This window comes from Stenella coeruleoalba (genome assembly GCF_951394435.1).
Source record: "Stenella coeruleoalba genome assembly, chromosome: 4".
In the NCBI taxonomy this organism is placed as follows: Eukaryota; Metazoa; Chordata; class Mammalia; order Artiodactyla; family Delphinidae; genus Stenella; species Stenella coeruleoalba.
The window spans coordinates 44,939,389-44,962,873 of record NC_137149.1 but is presented as its reverse complement, the minus strand read 5'-3'; the positions used below and the strand labels follow the sequence as shown (position 1 = coordinate 44,962,873).

General features: G+C 39.8%; 1 protein-coding gene and 1 pseudogene across 2 annotated transcripts in view; one reads left to right on the top strand and one right to left on the bottom strand.

Annotated features, from left to right (window-relative positions):
* LOC307185908 (uncharacterized protein) overlaps positions 1 to 23,485 on the bottom strand; it is a 390,038-nt gene that overhangs the window by 336,384 nt on the left and 30,169 nt on the right. The gene's annotated exons all lie outside the window — the stretch shown is intronic.
* On the top strand, positions 15,747 to 15,997 carry LOC307185478 (dynein light chain 1, cytoplasmic-like; annotated as a pseudogene). The gene has a single exon. The product of its transcript is annotated as a dynein light chain 1, cytoplasmic-like (transcript).

Sequence of the window (23,485 nt, the reverse complement as noted above, 5' to 3'; positions counted from 1 at the left end):
ACCAGAATATCACATCTCTTTTTCAGTTGTCCTGAAAAGCTGGCTTGCTGTATTTTAGTCACATATTTATTTATCTATCCATCAATCTGTTTACCTATTTGTTTCATGTGATATATTCAAATAAAATCTGACAGATAACTGATTTTTAAATGTTTTTAATTTTTATATAATTTTTAAAGTTTATTACAAAATTTACATTGAGTAAATTTACAGTTATTACAGAATACTGGCTACTTTCCCATGTTGAACAATGCATCCTTGAGCCTATCTTACTCCCAGTAGTTTGTGCCTCTCACTCCCCCACCCCTACATTGCCTCTCCCCACCTGCCCATAACCTCTAGTTTGTTCTCTATATCTGTGAGTCTGCTTCTTTTTTGTTATGTTCACTAGTTTGTTGTATTTTTCAGATTCCACATGTAAGTGATATCATACAATATTTGTCTTTCTGTCTGACTTATTTCACTGTGTGTAATGTCCTCCAAGTCCATCCATGTTGCTGCAAATGGCAGGATTTCACTATTTTTTATGGTTGAGTAGTATTCCATTGTTAGATAATTGATATATTTTAAATAACAGACTCCCTGTGACAAGGTCCTCATGGATTTCCAAAGGGAAGGCCTAGTTGGATGGACCAGTGATTAGCACCGGATAACTCACCATCTTTGCTTGGCTGTCTTACAAGCATCTCAGAATTAGCACATCTGAAACTTTCCCCTTGATTCTCTTACCTTCTCCTGCCACAGTCTCCCACATCTCAAGAAATGGCAACTCCATGCTTCCAGCTGCTCAGGCCCACAAACTTGGTATTATCACTAATTCTTTTCTTGCTCTCCCACATAAAAATCCAAACCATCAGAGAATCTTACTGGCTAAAATTCAAAATATATCCAAAATCCAACACCTCCTACCACTTCCTCCTCAGCCTCTTAGTTCAAGCCACTATCACCTTTTTAATTTGGTAAAATAGACATAAAATTTGCCATGTCAACTATTTTTAAGCATATGATTCTGTGGAATTAAGTATATTCATAATGTTGTACAACCATCACCACTATCTATTTCCAAAACGTTTACATCATCCCAAACCCAATAAACAGTAGCTCCCCATTTCCCATTTCCCCCCACCAGCCCCTGATAACCTCTATTCTATTTTCACTCTCTATGAATCTGATTCTCTTAGGTATTTCATATAAGTGAAATCACACAATATTTGTCCTTTTATGTCTGGCTCATTTCACTTAGCATTTTTTAAAGGTTTATCCATGTCGTAACATGTATCAAATTTTCCTTTTCCTTTTTAAGGCTGAATAATATTCCATTGTACGTCTATACCACATTTTGCTTATCCATTCATCTGTTGATGGACATTTGAGCTGTTTCAGCCTTTTGGCTATTGTGAATAATGCTCCTATGAACCTTGGTTTACAAGTATCTGTTTGAGACCTCCCTTCTATTCTTTTGGGTATATGTCTAAAAGTGGAATTCCTGGATCATGTGGTAATCCACTATCATCTTTTGATTGAACAATTACACTAATGTTCTAACTAGACTCTTCGTATCCACCCTTGCAACCTCACAGTCCGTTATCCCCACAGCAGTCAGGGTGATCCTTTTACAACTTAAATCACATCACATCATTCCCCTGCTCAAAATGCTCCAATGGTGTCTCATGTCCGAATAAAATCCAAAGCCCTTCCTATGACCCACAAGACTCTCTGACCTCTGCCTGCCCCTCTGATCTAGCACCCTGATTCTCTTCACCCTTGCTCACCCTCCAGCACTGCTGACCTCCCTTCGATTCCTCAAACCCGATGAGCACATTTCTGCCTCAGGACCTCTCCACTGACCGTTTCCTCAGCCTAGATAACCAGGTAACCACATGGGTCCATCCCCCATTTCTTTGAGGTCTCTGCTCAGATATAACCTTACCAGAGCTGCCTTCTTTATTTCCCTGTCTAATGTAGCCCACAAGTATACACACACACACACACACACACACACAAACATGCTCAATCTTCTTAACCTGCTAAATTTTTTCCATAGACTTTGTTACACCTGACACATCACGTACTTGTTTTTTATTAACTGACTGCCTTAGCTCACTAGAACATAAAATTCCTGAGGCCAAGGACATCATATCATTTGTTGCTGTGTTCCAAGAGCCTAGATGGATGATCAGCACAGATTGATGCTCAGGAACTGTGGCTGATGCTTCTGTGCTCATTGCCCTTCCCTCTGCACTGAAAAGCAGTTCTGGGTGATATTTGAACATCAGCGATCCTGGCCATTTGCAGTCAATAATGGTCTCATTGGAAACTCTGATTTCCTAATCTTGACTTTTCTTTGGGAGAGATGGGGAAAAAGAGGGATCGGACAATTATTTTTTTCAGTAACTTATTGAAACTTATAATACACGTTATGTTCCTTCTAGAAAACATAGGGGATCTATAAGCACAAAGGAGAAATTAAAAATCATCTGTAATACCCTAACCAAAAGGTAATGATTCTTAATGTTTTCATGCATATCCTTCCAGCCTTTTTTCTATTCATATTAATTTTTTTCTAAAAATGGAATCAAATATATATTTCTATATTCTACATTTTTCAGTAAATGTTATATATCACAAATAGCTTGGTCACAAAATGTTCTTCTGCAACATCATCCCCAATGGCTGGTTAATATCCATTGTGTGGAAGTACCATAATTTAACTCTATATCTTGGGCATTTAAATAGTTTCTGACTCTTCTGTATTATCAGCAATGTGGCATCTTTAAAGCTAACCCTGTAGGCTGCTATGAAAATGTCCTTATGATAAATCTCTAAAAGTGGAATTTTGAAGTCAGTGGATATGTAGAGTTTTAAAGATTACTGTCAACTTACACCCTCCCAGGTAGGGTAGGAGAACGCTTGCTTTAGGGGTGCCTGAGAATTGCCAGTGTCACCTACAACTACCATAGCTGCCCAGTGAAATAAGCAGAACCAACCTCAGGGATGGATTAGGAAGCGCTAAGGAAGAAGGTTAGATTAGAGGAAAAGGCTCTATCAAGAACTGAGGAGGTGAATATTAAAAACAGACTTTACCTTCTTTACAATCTCTGCCCTGGACCGACCAAGATGGTAAACAGTAGTATCGCAGGGACAGCATAAACAAATGCTAAGTATTTTTTACTACATCAGAAAAATAATTAGTATTAATTCTGATGCAAGAGCTGCATTGGTTATGCTTGGTTTTTCTAAAATCTTTGGCTTCACACTCTGCGACACAGCAATTTAAAGGTTGCTTCTAAATATAGTTTATTTCAATATTTGGCTTTAATGGATTTATAGCTGCTTTACAGCTGGAAAATATAGCTTGCAAAGGTACAATGTACACAATAGAAAACAAACAGGACAAAGTTGATTAACAACAGTAGATGAGACTCATATATCAATTCATTGTAACTGTTTCAAGTGTTTTGGCCAACTTCTGGTTGGATTAAATCATTATTTTGTTATTGCAAAGTGACAGACAGCTTGTACTAGAAGGGGAGGGAGCATTTTCTTGTTCTTTGTAGTTAAATAATTAAAATTCTCTTTGATAATATGGTTTAATTACAGGAACACTTAAGAAACATGTGCATTTTTTGAAAGTTTGCTTCATTACAGCCTGATAATGTGAAACTTCTTACCCAGACACAAACTGGAATATACCACATTTCACTACAAGTAAACAAGCTAGCTCCCAGGTCAGTACCACTGTCCACTCTCTACTTTGTGAAACCCTCACATTTTCCCCCAGCACCATAAATACCATTTGTGAAACAGCCAGTGTGGACCAAGGGAGAACACCACTGTCAATCAGCAGGTTAAAAATTAGTAAAGCTAATTTCTCTTATTTAGATGAAATTAATACCTGCAAGGTCTAATATTTCCTCTTGTACTCCACTTTAGAAATCACTGTTCCAGGGAAAGAGCTTGTTATCTCTTAGGAAAAAAAATCTCATTACAGGGCTTCCCTGGTGGCGCAGTGGTTGAGGGTCCGCCTGACGATGCAGGGGACACGGGTTCGTGCCCCGGTCCAGGAAGATCCCACATGCCGCAGAGCGGCTGGGCCCGTGAGCCATGGCCGCTGAGTCTGTGTGTCCAGAGCCTATGGCCCACAATGGGAGAGGCAACAAGAGTGAGAGACCCGCGTACAGCAAAAAAAAAAAAAAAAAAAAAATCTCAGTACAACATAATGTGATTTATAGTTTTCAAAGCACTTTAGTGTCTACAAAGTTGTCAGCACTCACTGACTCCACGCCTCACCATCCATTCAGTTCTCGACTCCTTCCAAACACCCTTCCACCTTTCTTCCATCTTTCTAATGAAGGCCTCCTTTCGATGGAAAAAATATATATATTTCTTAGTCTTTATCTGTCTCAATCCCTCTTTGACTATCAGCATGGTTACCATGCTTTCTTTCCTTTTTATTTTCTTCACAGCATATTGAGGTCTAATTTACTTACCATAAAATGCATCCATTTTAAACGTAAAACTCAATTCTTTTTAGTAAATGTATGGAATCGTGGAATCACCACAACAGTCCAATTCTAAAACAAATTTTCCATCCTTCCAAAAATATGCATGGGCCCATTTATGCCTTTTTTCTTAAAAACTGCCTTTGCTTTGGTACTGTGATAGCACACTCTTAATTTCCCTGTCGTCTTTTTTCCCATTCTATTCCAGCCTCTTTGGCCTGTCCCTCCTACTCTATGTAACCTTTAAATATTGATATTCCTTACAGCCTAGCCCTAGGTCCTCCCAACCTAGGTCTAGGGCTTCTCTTCTTACTCTATGCCTTTTCCCTAAGCCACCTCCTCCTTTCCATGACTTTAATTGCCATCCTTCCTACATCAAAATCTGTTCTCCTGGGGCTTCCCTGGTGGCTCAGTAGTTAAGAATCCACCTGCCAATACAGGGGACACATGTTTGAGCCCTGGTCCGGGAAGATCCCACATGCCGTGGAGCAGGTATGCCCATGAACCACAACTACTGAACCCGCGTGCCACAACTACTGAAGCCCACGTACCTAGAGCCCGTGCTCTGCAACAAGAGAAGCCACTGCAATGAGAAGCCCGTGCACCGCAACAAAGAGTAGCCCCTGCTCACCACAACTAGAGAAAGTCCGCGCACAGCAACGAAGACACAAATGTGTTCTCCTTATATGTGAAACTCACACAACATTGTATATCAACTGTACTTCGATTACAGAAAATCTGTTCTCCATCCAGACATCTTTTCTGGGCTCTAAACCTATATATCAATATACTGTCTGTGTACCTGGTGTCTTCACCTGGATGTCTCACAGCCACCTTCAACTTAACATGTCTGAAAATGAACTTAGTATTCTCTGTCTACTCCAAACCTTTTCCTCCTTCAGTGTCTCTTCTCTCAGTAAAGACACCATTAACACCTTTCACTCAGTGACTCATACCAGAAAACCTGGGCACTATCCTTAACCCCTCTCTCCCTATCCTACCATAACCAGGGCATCCCTTCTCCCCATCTCCATGGACACCTCCCTAGGCCCAAAGCACCAGCATTTACCTGGACAGCTACCATAGCCTCCAAATGGCTTCCCTGCATCCACTCTGGATTCCTTCTACACTTTTCTCCACAGTGCTATCAGAGTCAAATAAAAAGTAAATGTAATTCAAATCTACTTGAAGTGTTTCAATGGTTTCTATAATCCTTATGATAGATTCAGAATTTTTCAACACAGACTACATAGCCCTACACCATCAGATCCGTAACAATTCCCCAAGCTCACAGGCATCCCTTTCACTCTTGCCCACTGAAATCCCACCACAGCATCAAGGTGCCAAACTCCTCTCACAGCAGGTTATTTCCTCTTCCTGAAATGTTCTTCCATGGGTCTCCCCACCTCTGTTTACTCATCCTCAGGTCTTACACTTCTTCCCAAGAGAAACTTCCTTCCCTGACTCCACATTCTCGGTCAGTTTCAATGAAATTCTCTCTCATAGTACCCTTGTCCTTGGTAGCACTGATCACAACTGTAATTAAATAACAATCTGTATTATTTAATGTATTTTTCCCTCCCTAGACTGTAATCTCCATGAGGGCAGGGACAATGTCAAAATTTGCTTCATTATTGTATACTTAGGAGATACCTCAGTGCCTGACACATAGGAGGCACTCAGTAAATACCTATCCAAGGACTGCATGGTTTCATTGAGTCCTCATAATAATCCTGAATGGTAACCATGACCATTTTCACAGCATAGGTAAAGAAATTATGATTCAGAGAATGTAGTTAGTTTGCCCAAGATCAATCACAGAGGATTTTAGAAGCATAAATAGAATAATGCATTGAGCAACTTAGAATACTTGCTTAATCAAAGCCAGAGCAATGATTAATGATATACATTGCCATTAATATTGTTCAGCTTTTAAACAAGTCTTCCAGCCAAGGAACAAAAGCAGTTAGTCAGCCTTAGGAAACAGAGTTACAACTACACATTTAATCTCTAGCTCTCAAAAATTGCTTGTGAGGTAGAAATTAACATATATTAAATTACTTTCTCCCAGGAAGGCCTAACTATGGCCAGTCTATTATTTGTACTACATTAATATTATTTGTATTATATAAAGATGGCTGATAAAAGGAATCCACGGCTTCTCCCACTCCTATACCGAATCACCATATACTGAATAAACTGCTGTGAATCAGGAGTCTAGATCGTACTGGGTGGAATGGTAGATAGTACCACACCTAATAAGCCCTTTATAAATGTTTGTTGACTGGATATAGAAATAAGCCAAAACTTGAACCCCCAACTTTCTGATTCAAAGTTTAAAGGTAACTTAAACCCAAATTAAAAAAAAATTTACATGGAACTTCTTGAGCCTCCCTGTTCCTAGGGTTTTACATGAACGAGCTCTTTCATGGTACTAGCTACCATACCACCAGCACTAGACAACTTTGCCAGATCTCTCTGGAGAGAAAAAATAAGGCTTTGAAATAAGAATGTATAGTAGACACAAGAACATTTCCTAATAAACATATGAGCTACTAACCAATAAATCAATTATAAAAAACTAAGCAATAAAAGCAATGGATATTATTGAGCAAATACCTGTTCAGTACCTGCTTTTTGCCACGTAGTGTTGGTAATGATGACACCCACAATTGTATAGTTTACAAAATGTTAATACCTGCCTTTCCTGGTCCCTCTCTGCAGTGAACTTGAACACTCCAACCTGTAGTCTAACAGCCACTTATTTTCTGATCCATTCCCTCTAAGATGCAACAACAAACAGAGACAGTAGATTTGTCCTATGGGTTTCGTATCCGGTTTACTAAAATAATCCCTGGACTCTCACAAGCTCACCAAGCCATGGCATCCTCTTAACACTTTGGGGAATAACCAAAGTTATTGGTTTTTGGGAACAACTGGTTCTGCTGCAGGTTCTGAATAAGACTCCAGTTCTTTCACTAGACCCGGGGTCCTGCCTGAACCCCGTCCAAACAGAGCCCTGATGACCACGCTAACACTTTCTGGTCTCCTCTCAATGAGGCTGAGACCATATCTATGAAATATCCCCTTAAATCAGACCAGAGTATGCTCAACCAAGTCAAAAATCCAGCAGGTCAACTGCAAGATTGGATGTCAGGATCGGACAAGGTTTGAACAGCCTCTGTAGTACACCAAGGTTATCACAAGTGATGGAGAGAAAAAGCCAAGTGTTAACTCAAGAGGCCAAATCTTAAACCTATGCCAAGGATTTTACTTACAACCAACAACGTTAGATGACACAGAAAGATCAGGAGCACAGTAAATGCAGGAAAACAATTTAAGTCAAGGACCAAAGTGGGTAAGAAGCAAAAGATTTCAAGGATTTAATTTTGAGGCCTCATCCTATTAGTACTGAGTTAGTGCATTGCTGGGTTAAAGGCACAGGAATAATGGGACTCTGGAGCTTGCAACCAAAAGAAAATTAAAACAGGTCCTCTTAACAAGATAAAGTGTATTATTCCCATTTTACAGATAGGAAACTGAGGCTTAAAAGCCCCAGTGATTTGCCCAAAGGAACACCCTGGTCAAGGGGCAGAATGCACCTCGCACCAAACATAACGTCTGACTTCTGAAAAGCAATTTACACATGTCTGTTGACTGGATATAGGAATAAGCCAAAACTTGAACCCTTGATTTTCTGATTCATATTTTACATGTAACTCTTGGATTTTACTATAATAATAGGGTTTTACATAAACTAGGGTTTTAATGGCATTATCTACTGTACCATCCTGCCTCCATTAGTGCTAAAGTAAAGCCAAATAACTCATGACTGAAGTTAGTCTAATGCAAGTCAGTTTTGCAGAAACAAGTTTTAAAGGTGAAACACGAATCTCCAGAGAGGTCTGCCCTTCCAGAAGCAATAAGCAAAAAAATGTGAAAATGGAAGCCATCTATATGCATGTTCTTGAGAGAAACCCAATTTGCCTGACTAGAGAAGCGTTACAGTTAATTTCTGTATCCCACAGGCAAAATCACAGTGGATACAATAGTGCAAATTTAAATGACACCCCTGTAATGACAACCTCTACACAGAATATTCCTCTCTCAACTCTCTTCTCTCTCTATGATATCTGCTCAAAGCCAGGGCTGGAGAGTACCTATATGGTAATGCATTGACTATATTAATAATAAACATTTGTTTTGAACTCTGTTTTAAATTAGTAATGAGACTTCCCAATTGAGAGCTCACTCACTGGAAGCCTGTGGTTGTGAATGATGTTGGCTCATCACTGAGCCACCCTATGAACTTACCAGGCACTGTATAGAATAAACATGTGACTACAGTTTGCCCTTCACACCTCTGTGTTACTTAGCTAATAGCATAGGTCTGAGAGCACTGTCTTGTAAATGGTAGAATAAAATACACAAAATAACAGTAAGACAAGCCAAAAATCTCAACAGATGGAGATGTAAAAGGTTAAGGTTGACATTCTTTCTTTAAAGTCACTGTGATGGGATGAGGGTAGGAAAATGTCAAACAGAAGAGAGGGAAAACAAAGAAATTCACCACAGTAGCTGGATTATGTCAGAATCTCAAAGGTGACTAGAAAGGCCTTTCAAGTCTAAATAAAGATGGGAAAATACCAATAATTACACCTTCTATTTATCACCTTTCAGTAGCTGAAGACATTTTACAAACTTTAACTCATTAATCCTCACAACATGACTGTGAGTCAGTCGAGGGGATGACAAGTGGTCTACTTTGTTTCACAAAAAAACGATGAGACCCAGGGGATGGGATGAGTGGCAGAATTGCTATACCATGCCTGTGGGGCTGCCAGGGTAGACATCCAAGCAGCAGCTACCCATTCTAAAATCCAGGCCCTAAACCCACAGAAATACAGGCCCTCCAAAGAAATTTACTCTTATAGCACAATCTAAAGTCCCAAGATTGGAAAGCCATTCTTTTCTAATTAGCTGCCAGGAATATGATTCTCTGGTCTGTTCCTTCTAGGTGTTAATGAGAATTTTTCATTTTTGAAAAGAATCTTGATGCCATCAGTAATAATAAACATGGAACCAGAGCTTTAAGATCATAAGTCATTTCATGCTAAAGATGAGGTCCATGTATTATATTACCCTGTACCTATACTACCCTCAAGTAGTCTGTATTATTGCTCAAAGTATTTGCTGTTAATCTCTGAAGGAGGCTGAAATCAGTCTTCGTCTTGTGATTTGTGTTGCCCTCTCTTTGAGAAGATTAAATATCCCTAGCCTGTTGAGGTCAGGCTTGACCATATAACTGCCTTTGGCCAATGGAATGTAAGCAAAAGTCACATTTGTCACCTTTGAAAAGAAGTTTTAAGAATTAACACATGGTTAGCCATGTGTGTTTCCCCTCTACCGAGAGACCCAAAACTTGCAGATAGAGACTGTTCCATCAATTCACCCAAAGTCACACAGCTGGGAATGGACAGAGTTGCGATATGAACCCAGGCATTTGAGCTCCAGCACCTGTTCTCTTAACCACTATTCTATTGTTTCACTGTTCTATTCATTCTATTCTTTCACTATTCTATTCTTTCACTGTAATAGTGTGGCCCAAACGAGTCAGGGTGAATTGTTCAGTAAAACTTTATAATTAATAATTTCTTTAGGCATTGAGAGAATCTGGCTGAGGCTTAGAAAGGTAATAATTAATTAAATGTTTTTCTGTATATATGTTTGTTCAAGGTCTTTATGCAAGAGGTATATTTTTAATGGTAGGTAGAAACGTATTTATACCTAAGAACGAAGTGACCGACTCTTTGTCTAATAGGCTAATACCTGCCCTCAAGGATTTCAGTTACAATTCTTCATTCCCAACAATAAGCTGGACAACTGACAACTTCCTAGTTTCAACCTCCTAGTTTCGGCCTTTTAACAATGCTTACTCTTCCTCAGGTGTTTTCTACTCTGGAAACAGATCCATACTACAACTTTTGGATATAAGTTCCTACCCCAATCTGTCACTTCCCCAGTCTTCCCCATCTCAGGGATCAGTACCTCTATTAAGCCATTTTCTCAGAACCCAAATTTGGAGTCACTATTGACTCCTCTCTTTCACTCACAGCTTTATTTAATTCTTCAGCTTCTACTGTCACTCTATCTCTAAAATATGTCCTACATTCCGCTATTTCCTGCATAACCTACCACTACTCCCAAACTGTGAGCCACCATCAACACTCCCAGGACTATAGCAGTAGACTCCTACCTGGTCTCCTTGCAGCCACTCTTGGCCTCCTACAAATTGCTCTCCATAGAGTAGCCAGAGTGATCCTTCTAAAAGATAAATGGGATTGTGCCACTCTCCTCCTCTTAACACTCCAAGAGCGTCCCATCCAGTATTATGCTTGACAACATTTAATAACCTGTGTGAAATCACCAAAAACGAGGTTGGGAAGAAATGCTAACAGTCTGATCTCATGAGTAGTGGAAATGGGCTCCAAGACATCACTGTTACCCGCACACTTGGAAAAAAATCCAGAGTTCTTTCTATGAATTCAAAGCCCTACATGACCTGCCCCTGCTACCCCTCAGATCTTACCATTCTTCTTATTTGCTGTCCTCTAACCATACTGACCTCTTTGTTATTCCTCAAACATCCCAAGTATATGCCCATCTCAGTGAATGCTCCTCCCACAGATATTCACAGGGTTCCCATCTTCACTTCATTCAATTCTGTGTTCAGATGTTACTTCCTCAATACCCTATATGAAATAAGAACCTCCCCCTCCATCCCCTTACCCTTGATAGTTTTTATCACTGTATAACATACTATTATAATTATATTTAGGTATTCCGAAATCCACTGGGTATATAAGCTCCTTGCAGTAAAGGACTATGCTTTGTTCATTGCCATATCTCCAGGATCTAGAACAGTTCCTAGCACATTATAGATGCTCAGTAAGTGTCAACTGATTAAATGAATATATGAGCGAATGAAGCAACAAATGAATGAATCAACCAATAAGATTTTTCAAAATAAAAAGACAGGAGTATGACTGGTGGAGAGGAGTATGGGGAAAGGACCAAGTGTCTTTTGAGTCCTAATTGAGTCCCTAAATATTATCAGTGAAACCCAAGTGGTATATACCTTGGTCTGTCAAGTCGAGTGTAAAAAACAATTAAATGACAGAGGTGATGACTGTATTTAAAAATAATGTGTAAAAGAAATTAGCCAAGTTTCAGTAACAACTAAGGATCTGGGGTGGGGTTGTTATAAAGAAAGAAAGAAAAGAATAAGGACAAATTAAGCATAATCTTGGTCCACTAGACAAAATCCACAAGTAGTTGTCAGTATAGCCAGACACTAATTCAAATATTGCTATTTACGTGCTAAGTGAGCTCACCCAAGGAATTTCACTTAGTTTTCTAATCTATATTAAAAATCTATAAAAAGAGGAGATGGGATGTCATGGTTTCTCAGGACCATTCTTATTACTTAAGATCATATGGTTGCAAGGAACAGAGACCAACTCTGGCTACTTTAGACAGTAAAGAAGTTTATAAAAGGGATTTGGGGTAGCTCCCTCAGAATCAAAGGGAAGGCTGGAGAACCAGGATCAGGGAAGAACAGGAGGGAAGGTAGGTCTGGATGTCTCAAGGCAAGAACAGAGTAATGATAGTTCCAGTATTAGCAGCTGCGGTTATAATGTATACTGTATTTAATCGGTACTAGGCATATCCTAAACCCTTTAGATAGTCTAACTTATTTAATTCTCATAACAACCCAACGAGTTAGATACTATTAATGACTCCATTGTAGAGGTAAAGAAACTTGGCATAAAGAGGTTAAGTACAACAAGAACCTATTGTATAGCACAGGGAACTCTGCTCAATATTCTGTAATAACCTAAATGGGGAAAGAATTCGAAAAAGAATAGACACAAGTACGTGTGTAACTGAGTCACTTTGCTGTAGACCTAAAATTAACACATTACTGATAATCAACTATATGCCAATATAAAATTTAAAAAAACAAAAACATTAAAAGAAAAATTCCAGAAATAAACAATTCATACTTTTTTTTAAGGAAGAGGTTAAGTAACTCCCCCTAGCTATGGTCATTTAGCTAGTAAGGGATTTGAACCCAGGCTATCTGGCTCCTGAGTCTTGCTCTTAACCACTCAGCATACTATGACCTCTCTGATGGGTAGTCGCTTCAAGGCCCCAAGTGACTTTAACAATTTTCCTGCCCTTGCATTATTTCACCAGGATCAAAGTCCTAAAGAAAGAGATGGCACAATTTCAATGGCTTAGGTCTCATGCTCAGCCCTTGGCTAAGGGAAGGCCTGTCACTTCTCTGACTGTACTCCTAAGACTCCACAAAAGAAGAGCAAAAGGAACTCCCTTAAAGGGAATCAGGGTGGCATTACCCAAAGCAAAGGGAATGGATCTTGTCCAGCCAAACGCAAAAGTCTCTAACACACCATTTCATTTAATCTTCTAATCCAGGTTTCTCAGTTTCCGAAGATCCTCTCTCACTCCACTATGTGATTGTGATTTTCATAAAATCTCTAAGAGTCAGGCAAAAACAAGCACAGACAGGCTCCGGACGCACAGGCTCAGCAGCCATGGCTCACAGGCCCAGCTGCTCCGCAGCATGTGGGATCTTCCCGGACCGGGGCACAAACCCGTGTCCCCTGTATCGGCAGGCAGACTCTCAACCACTGCGCCACCAGGAAAGCCCAGAAGACTAATGTACTTTATAGAAAAAAAAAAAAAAAAGAACAAGAAAGAAAATTGACGACTATTTCCTGAACTTTCAATGTATATCAGAGCACTGTGCTAACAGCTTTACATATAATCTCATTTCATTCTCTCAACGTTATGAGATAGGTATTTCGGATAAGGACATTGAAGGTTAGAAAGAGCTAGTGAGTTGCCCACAGTCACACAGCCAGTAGAGCTGAGACTTCAACCCCAATTTGTCAGATTAAAATTTTAATTTTTTTAATTTATAAGATATTAAGTTATGCTTCGCTGTACAAAAATTGGAGTGGTCCTTTAGGTTATGGAAAAACAATTCTAAGCATACATAAAATACAAACTGTTTTATAATATAAACCTGAGACAATTAAAATAAACCTTAAATGTGAAAATACCTTTAAAGCTATAAGCACTAACTAGATTGAATATATTATGCTATAATTAGTACAAGGATATTAAAATCACATATCAATTAGAAAACGTATTGACTCAGTAAAGTAACAAAAAGAATTGCTTTTATAATAAAGCCTCATAACCTTGAACTTTCTTTATAATCATGCATTTAAGGTGTTGACAGCTCTGTGATCTCCAGCCCAGGGAAGGAGAAAGGAGAGAAAAATAGAGAAGACAAAAGAGAAGGGAGAAAGGCTGAATGTTGATGATGCCTGTGATGATGCCTTTCAGTTTCCCTCAAATAAAGTGAGTTGTCCATACAGTTTAACCTTCCACTTCCCTTGCAAGGAAAAAGGTCAGTTCACTTCTAGAGAAGATTTTGCAGTCAATAACAATTCACTGTTACTTCTAATAATTTTTTTTACTAAAGGGGAGGATAATGCAGGAAGTTTTCCTTTCTTCTCAAAATATAGAGAGGAAACACCAAATAGAAAGATGCAAATAAATATCAATAAATCTATAACCAGTCTTATGGATACACACATTTATCCATTCGTGAATGCAGGGAAAGGAATAGCTATGTCTACATGTTCAGTATCTACATAACATACAGAATAGAAAAAAGCAGGCTAGGACTTTTAGCCACAGATAGAAACTGCAGGTAACCCAGGTTAAGTCATTAACACATTACGTGACCCTGGGCAAGTCACTTGATTTCTCTTTGCCCTTTGGTCCACCCGCCAGTTGGGCACTACATAGAAATTCCCTGAAAACCAGATGTTACATCAAAGGCAATATTTCCTGGAGACCAGCCTTGCTGACTTCTTTGAAAGGCACTAAATTTAGAAGTAGCGTGCAAATAACACTGTTCAGATTAAACTCGCTTATTAGTGGTCCAGATGATAATCAAAGGCAAACAGATGGTCGCTTAATGAATGTTATTGGAAGGAAGGCATCTTTAAATATAGGATTTGTGTGAAAAGTTTGCTTTTTCTTACAAGTTATTTTGAAATTATGTTGGAAAGTTGGCATCTTTTTTCAGAATATAACTCTGTGGAGTCTCATACACATGTTGAGTAAGATCAAAGCTTTGGAGAGCCAACGGAAGGCTGCTCCAAGTCGAATAAGCAAAATTATGCAGTTAAAATGGAGCTTGAAAACCTTAACAGAAAGTATATAGTTATCAAGAGCCACAGCGTGTATCTTAAGGAATCGGAGATATCGAATATACCTTGCTTTTTAGAAATCTGACCCAATCTATACAAGTGCCAGAATAGGAAATGTTTTTCCTTTTAGCCTAACATGTTGAGAACAGGATTTTATTTATTTGTTTTTTTCAAGAAACATGCCATCCTCCTTGCTCAGCAAAATGTGGTTATTGGCTATATCTCCTTCCCTTCTATACAGAAAAAGATTTACAAACTGTATCCTAAAACAGGCAAGATAGCTTTCCACATGACTACTGGAGTCTCTGAACCAGCAGCAACTCAGGTTATTGATGTTAACTAATGTTAGTAACACAACTCATGTTAATTGATTATTTATAAAATTCTAGGTGTTAGGCACTTTTTACAGAAGATATTTGTTTTTTTGTCCAGTTTTCCTGGAGTACAACTGGGATTGATAGAGGCACAACTCTACAAGGTAATGTATCATTCAGGGTTAATCCAGGATACAGAAACCACACCAGTTAACTGAATAGAGAGAAATGAATATAAAGTATTCTTAACTAGATACAAAGTAATTAACTAGGTAACCGAAGGAGTAAAAGGAGAACTCTAATTAGTGGTGGGCTGCTAAGTGTTTACAACCAGATCTCTGGTTGGGGAAATCTGATTTGTAGCATTTGCCAATTTTCGTGGTGTAAATACTCCCAGCATGGCAGATTTCCAGCTACCAGCAGTTTACCATCTCCCTTGCAAAATTCCTGAAAATTTAACAATAGACTCTGCAAGCCAATATGGGCTGGTTCTGGCACAGAGGTAGCAACTGCAGGAAACCGCTAACATCCCTAGGGCTGAGGAACAAAGAAGCTGGAATTACTGAAACTTAGTAGCCTGGAGGAGGGGCACCGCAGCGTGAGGCAGCCTCTGCTCCATGGTAACCACGTGTACCCGAAAGGCCGTGATCAAAAATGCAGATATGTCGGAGGAGATGCAACGGGCTTGGTGGAGTGTGCTACTCAGGTGTTGGAGAAATATAACACTGAGAAGGACATTTGACAAGTACAAGCCCACCCGGCACAGCATCGCAGAAGGAACTTCGGTACTTACGCGACCCCTGTAACTAAACACTTGATCTACTTCTACCTGAGCCAAGTGGCCATTCTTCCGTTCAGATGTGGTTAGAAACGTGGACTGTACCACACACCCGGTGATCTATCCAAAAACAAGGACTGCAGCCTGAATTCCAAATACCTGAGACTGAAATCTTCATCCTCCCCTAAAGGAACACCTCGATCTTTGAGATTTCATTGTCTTGCTTTGAACAGGGTATTCTAATTTCTTGTGGTTATAAAACAATTAGCAAAGCAGCCTACATTTGTAATTTTTATCTAGTCCCCATGTTTTTTCTTCTCAAAATCCATTCCTTTCAAAATAATAAATAAATAAATCTGATGGAGAAGTGTGAAAAATAAATAAATGCATGCACACATAAATATATAAACAAAAAGGAGGTGTGACTGGTGCCAGTGACTGAAATGAAGCACAATATTTGAAAGTGTCAGAGGAACTGCAAACTGGATTCAATTCTGACTTCAGGAAGGAACTGCCACCGCAGGATGGAAAAGCACTGCTGGAGCACAGCTCATAGGAACAGGAAGAGCTCAGAAGCCAACAGGAAGCAGACGGGAAGGAGCATGGCTTCCTCCTCCAGCCTGGCCATCTCCCTCTAGTGCCCCCTGATGGAAGAGGAAAAGGGAACTGGCGGCAAAGCTGGATGTGGTTTGCAGAGTCCTAGCCCCAACATTGCTGAGCTGAATCTAGAAAGATGGTTTGGAGCTGAAAGGCAATAGCTTAATAACTGGCCCAGTTATAATCGGAAGAATAATATACTTGTATAACTCTTTACAATTTGCAAAGCTTTAGAAAAAACCAAATTGAAATGATAATCACCATTTACTGCTAAGTATTTATGAGCCAGGAACCATGCTAAATTTTATACACAACGTATCTCATTCAATTTTCAGAACGGTCGTATGAGATAGGTATTGTTAACCCCATTTAGTTTATGAGGAAACAGAGGTACAAAAAGTTTAAGAGAGCTGCCAGAGATTACACAAGCTGATGGCGACTAAGTGGTTGTTACACATGAAGTCCACAGTACGGTCTCTTAGCCACTGGGCTGTCATTTTCAGTAGGAAAGAAACCAAAATGACAAGCACCAAATTCATTTGATATCTACTCTGGAAGATTTATATTCTGAATGGGGTAGAGCAGAGATCCTATTAGTGGTGACAGTTCCTGCTCTCAGACATTGCATAGAAGAATTTGGTAATATGCAAAACAACAGCTCTCTTTAAGAGGTCTATGTTAAAGTTGGGGTCGGCTGGAAAGAAAACCATAAAAATAGCAACCTAAACCATTCAGGGGCTTCATTTTTGTCACATAAAATGAGTCCAGAGTTTGGCAGTCAAAGAATGAATGGTAACACTCTGATGCCCTCAAGGATCTAGGTTCTTTCTAATTTTTCCCCCCTTTTCACTCTTCCTTTGCAGGTGTCTTCCCTTCTCATGCTGCTGCCTTGTGCCAAGGCTGTTCCTTCATATCAAAATTTGAGTCAGTGTTTCAGTTGAAAAGAGGGAAAGGATGAAGAGAGGCTAATTCTGCTCCTTTCAAAGAATTTCTCAGAAGCCCCTACCAGGAAATTCTGCTTACATCTCATTGTCCAGAACTGCGTCACATGGCTACTCATAGCTGAAAGGGAGGCTGGGAAATACCTTTTGTAGCTAGGCATATTTCCACACAATAAAATAGGAGTTCAGTTAATTTGAAAAAAGAAAGGATATTGGTTTGCAAATTATGCACATCAATCACAAAAGATAAGCAGGGCTTGTAGGATCAACAGCTTATTTCCCCTTTACTTAGTTGTCTGACTTTGCCATTTCCCAACCTCTTCACTTTTCATTGACTCTGTGACCCGGATTTCCCAAGGCACCCTCAGCTGAAAGTGTTCACCTCTTTGTCCCATAAACTCTCTCATATTTGCCAGCCCTGTGTCCTGACTTTGGTATGAAAAATATGTGTCCATATAAACTATTTATCTGTTTTCTGGTAAATTCTTCAACAGCCCTTCCGTTCCTCTTAATTCTCAATTTAGGCCCAGCTGACCCTAAAACTAAAGTCCCAAAATGTCCCCTTTCGTTTTGTTTGTTTTTTCATTTTTTTGGACCATTTTGTCAAACTTCTGTTGTTTCTGGTAATTTGATTTAACATTCTTAGGGTTTGGAACCATTGCTGGATCAAACTGAATAGAACATGTCAAGAGGGATTATTAAACTTCATATGAAGTGATATTCTCCTCCAACAGAGTACCTCCTCTCCTCTTCATCCAAGGAGATTGTGAGCTTGAAGAGTAAGGGTTAGGAGATCCTAAGCATTCAGCCTTTGAGCTACTTACTCTCTATACTCTTTCTTCATACTATCTTAACCAGAATAAATAGAACTTTAAACACTAGGACGATTTCAAGAAGACAGGAAAGCATTCCAAGTAGGCACAGCACCCCTTTCCTCTCTCTCCAAGAGATCATGGCCATGAGAATCAATAACCAAGCTCCAGTAGGCAATAACTTAATAGGACAATGTGTCAGGTAAGAGGTAGGTGACATATAATTACTATGCAATAATCTTAGCCTTCATTTTAGCAGATTGTCATAAAGTGTTGATCTGTGTATGTGTGTGTTCATGCACTTAATTCTACACACCTATACCACCAGAGCAGGCCCTTATGCCTTTTTCCCTCTTTTTCTCCTAAGGTTTTTTTTTTTTTAATAGATTTCTTTTAGAAAGGTTTTAGATTTACAGAGAAACTGAGCAAATGGTACAGAGTGCTCCCATATACCTTCCCCTCACCCAGTATACCCTATTATTAACATCTTATATGAGTATGGTACATTTGTTACAATTAATGAACCAATATTGATACATTATTATTAAATAAAGTCCAGAATTTATTAACATATTTTTTTTAGTTTTTACCTAATGTCTTTTTTCTGTTAGAGGATCCCACAAGGCTACCACATTCATTACATTTAGTCATCATGTCCCTTTAGGCTCATCTTGACTATGACCATTTCTCACTTTCCTTGTTGTTTTTGTTGTTTGTTTTTATTGGAGTGTAACTGATTTACAATGATGTGTTAATCTGTGCTGTACAGCAAAGTGAGTCAGTTATACATATACATATCTCCACTCTTTTTCAGATTCTTTTCCCATATAGGTCATTACAGAGTATTGAGTAGAGTTCCCTGTGCTATACAGTAGGTCCTTATTCGTTATCTATTTTCCTTGTTTTTAATAACCTTGACAGTTTTAAGGAGTGCTGGTCAGGTGTGTTGTAGGATGCCCTCTACTGGAATTTGATGTTTTTCTCTTGTCCAGTTTGGGATTATGGGTTTGGGGGAGGAAGACCACAGAGGTAAAGGGTCATTTTTACCACAGTCATATCAGGGGTACATACAATCAACAGAACTAATTATTTTGAAGTTGACCTTGGTCACTGGCTAAAGTAGTGTTTGTCAGGTTTATCCACTATAAAGTTACTCTTTTTTCCCCTTTCTGTACTGTATGCATTTTTCAAGGAAACCAATGTATACAGTCCACACTTAAGAAGTGAGGAGTTATGCCCCCTTCCCTGAGGGTGGAGTATCTGCACAACTTATTTGGACGTCTTCTGCATGGGAGATTTGTCTCTTCTCCCCCATCTACCTCTTTATTCAATCATTTATCTATATCAGTGTGGGCTTACAGATATTTATTTTATACTCTGGGTTATGATCCAATACTACTTTGTTTATTTTGTTGTCCAAAAATTTCCAGCTTTGGCATTGGCATCTCTTTCAATTGACTCCTGTGCCCCTTTGATGTAATACAAATCAACGTAGGTTTGGTTTTTAGTTCGTTTTTTTGTTCATTTGTTCAGACCTTCCTTATTTGGGGGCTCTACAAGATTCACCAGGTTCATCTTGTATTATTTCCTGCCCCAGTCCTAGAATTAGCCATTTCTCCAATTATATTTTCATCTTTATTATCAATTTTAGTTGTTTCAACAATTCTTTATTCAATAAATAAGCATGAAGTTCCTGTTTCCTTTTGCTTCCAACAAAGAAGAGATGAGAAGCAGACACACACAAAAAATAAGTTCAAAAGAAGCAGATCCTCGAGAGAAGGAAGGAAGAAAGGGTTTCACGTCTTCTATTCCCTATCGTTACCAGGAGGTAAGTCACACTTCTAGACTGTCAGAGGGGAAAGTCCATCTGCAGGGGAAAGTCAACACCTGGACCCCCTCAAAGCATCCCTAGGGTGGGTGCTGTCCCTCCAAAAGAACCTCTGCTCTCTTTTTTCCTGCAGGGAAAGGTCCTTGCATCTCATCTTGAAAAGAGAGGACACCATCCAGCACATCTGTGTCCTCTGGAAATGGTTCAAATTCTGGTGCCAACACGGAGAAGGATAAAAGGAGCCCAAGGAATGTCTCTAGTGAAGATGAAAATATCCACAAGCCCCTCAAGATATCAAGATACCCTTGTGAGAGTGCCAGTGTGTGTAAAGTGGCCAGTGGGTGTTTCAATGAAACAGTACCAAGTGAGAGGCACTGAATGCCGTCTCCTAGGGGTGCTGTAAATATATTAATAGGACCACATTACAGAGAAGGGGGTCCAGCAAATTGTGTGCTCCTGAAGGCACCAACAAATGGATAGAGGGAAGCAAGAACCATAAAAACTGGCTGGGGTTTCCCTTCTCAGTGGCTGCTTCCTCCAGAAAGCCCACCCTGGCCCATGGAATGGCCTGGGTGGGGCATCTTTGAGCACCTAAAGCTGTGAACTCTCACTCACTTATCAACAAATGTTTACTCACCCCTAATATGAGTCAAGAACTAAGCTATGTGCCAGGGATAAAGAATTACACCCTGAGACTCAAAACTCACATACCAGGGGATGGAGAAGGAGGGTGGGGGAATCACAAACATGTCAGTATGCAACTTCAATACCATGATAGGAGGCAACAGGCAAGACAGAAGAAGAATAACTGCCCGGGTTATGAGGCAAAGGATGGTGGAATGGATGAAGAAACATCCAAGCAGTCTTAAAGGATGACAATTAATCCTCCAATTCCACTCATTGACCATTCTTCATATTATCTAATATATTATATTCTTCTCTTGCTTTTTCTAACTTCTCTTAGAGACACCTTTTGATTTGCTCACTGTCATCAGTCAGGTTTCCACCAGCGAAAACAGAACCAGTAGGATATATATGTAAAGAAATGGGAGATAGATAGAGATAGAGATAAAAGGAAAGAGAGAAAGCGAGAGAGAGAGGGAGGGATTTATTGCAAGGAATTGGCTTACACAATTGTAGAGGCTGGCCAGGCAAGTCTGAAATCCTTAGGGCAGGCTGGAAGGAAGGACAGGCTGGAAACTCTTGCAGGAGCTTGACACTGCAGTCAGCAGGTGGAATTTCTTCTTCCTCAGGGAAACCTCAGCTCTGTTCGCAAAGCCTTTCAACTGATTGGATCCAGCCCACCCAGATTTTTCAGGATAATCTCCTCTTACTTAGAGTCAACTGATTGTAGATGTTAAACAGATCTACAAAATACATTCACAGCAACACCCACATGACTGTTTGATTGATTAACTGGGAATTACAGCCTAGCCAAGTTGACACATACAACTGACCATCAAACTCACCCATCTCTTTCTACTATCTGCCTTCAGTGCACCACTCACATGAGATCACAGACTTCCCTGGCGGTCCAGTTGTTAAGACTCCCCACTTCCACTGCAAGGGGCACAGGTTCGATCCCTGGTCAGGGAAATAAGATCCCGCATGCCGTGCAGCGCAGCCAAACAAACAAACAGAAAAACACACACATGAGATCACAATGAGAGGAATTCCTCTAGGACTTGTGCAATATAATAGCCCAGCTTATTCACTGATTCACCCCCCTCCCACCCCAACACACCTAACTACTCGGAGCCTTTGCCTGGACTCGGGCAGGGCTATAGCTGCCTGTCTGGGTGTGCCCAGGGTTCAGATCACTATTGAACATTTCCTGGATAAACAAAGAGGACTATTGTAATACATGCAAAAGGGGAAAGGATGCCACATAACCATCTAGAAAGATGGTAAATGCAAGGCACATTCACTTAGAAATTAATGAAAGACAAAAATATGGGAGTTTTGGACCCTAGGGGGGAAAAAAACAACTTCTATTCCTTTCTCCTTTAAGTGTACAGAACAGAAATTAAGTACTCAGACCCTGCAATCAACTGGATTTGAAATTTACTTTATATAACCTATTTGAAATCTAGTGGCAATTTCATAACTATTGTGAACCTCAGTTTCTTCAGCTATGGCATGGGAAAATAATAAACCTTACCTCAGAAAGTTGTTATGAGGATAAAAGAAAAAATACATGCAAAAGCACTTAGCGCAAAGACAAGCATCCTGTAGAGTTTTTTAAAGTCACTATTATTATCATTAAGTAACTGCTCTGTGCCAGGCAAAGTAGGGGATACTGAGACAAGTAAGAACCTTGAAAATCCTTTGAGAAATGTCAGACATATAAACAATTTCAATGCAATATGTAAATCCAACAGGAGACAGGGTAGCAGAGAAAGGAATGAGTACTCCAGCCTAAGAATCAGGAAGACTTCCCAGTGGAAATTTCACATGAACTGGGCTTCCAAGGACCAGCAGTGCTTCCTGAGCACAAAAGCAGGGTAGGGCATTGCAAGCATAAGGAATAGCATGTGTAAAGGCAGAGGCATAGAAGAGCACAGTGCATCTAGAGGTGAGCAGAAGTCCAGCGTGAATGGAGCATAGGCATTGTACGGTGTAGGAAGGAGGGGTGGGGTAAGGTGGAGGAGGTGGAAAGTGGGATAAAGACATCTGATGAAGGCTGATATGGCATGTTAAGGAGATTGGCCTCTATCCTGAAGACAGTTGGAGGCAGGCTTCCAACTCTGCTTTTGGCCACTAAGCAATTGTACTGTAAATTGATAAAGCAGCATTTGTATTTACTTGTCTACAAGCCAGACATAGCAAATGCACACATCCCCATGGAAATGTTCCTCGCCAGGATCATCAGTAATCCGGGCAGAGGAGGGACAGGGGGATTACACATACCAAAAACAAGTCAACCATGGCGCCCAACCCAGTCCATCACCTTACATCACCACATGGCCGGACTTACAGAGGAGGTGGGGAGGAAGAAAACTTTCTTAGTTGAAACAGAAGGACATATCCACAAGTATTTTTCTCTCTTCTCTCCCTTCTGCACACTCCAGTTCTGAACTATTTTACATAATTGACTATTCCTTCCTCCTTTCAGCATTTGCTTCTCTTGGCTTCTTGGACAACCTCATTCTCCTGGTTGTCTTTCTACCTCACAAGATGCTCCTTCTCAGTCTCCTTTGCTGGTTCCTAACGTTGGAGCCCCAGATTTCAATCTTTGGACCTCTTCCCCATCTTCCCTCATTCCCTAGGTGTTTTCATACAAATGCATTACTTTGTAATACATTTGTAAATGTAATACCATCAATCTGCTGACAATTTCCAAATTTATATCACCACTCAGACCTCTCCCTTGGATTTCAAACTCTGTATCCGATTGCCT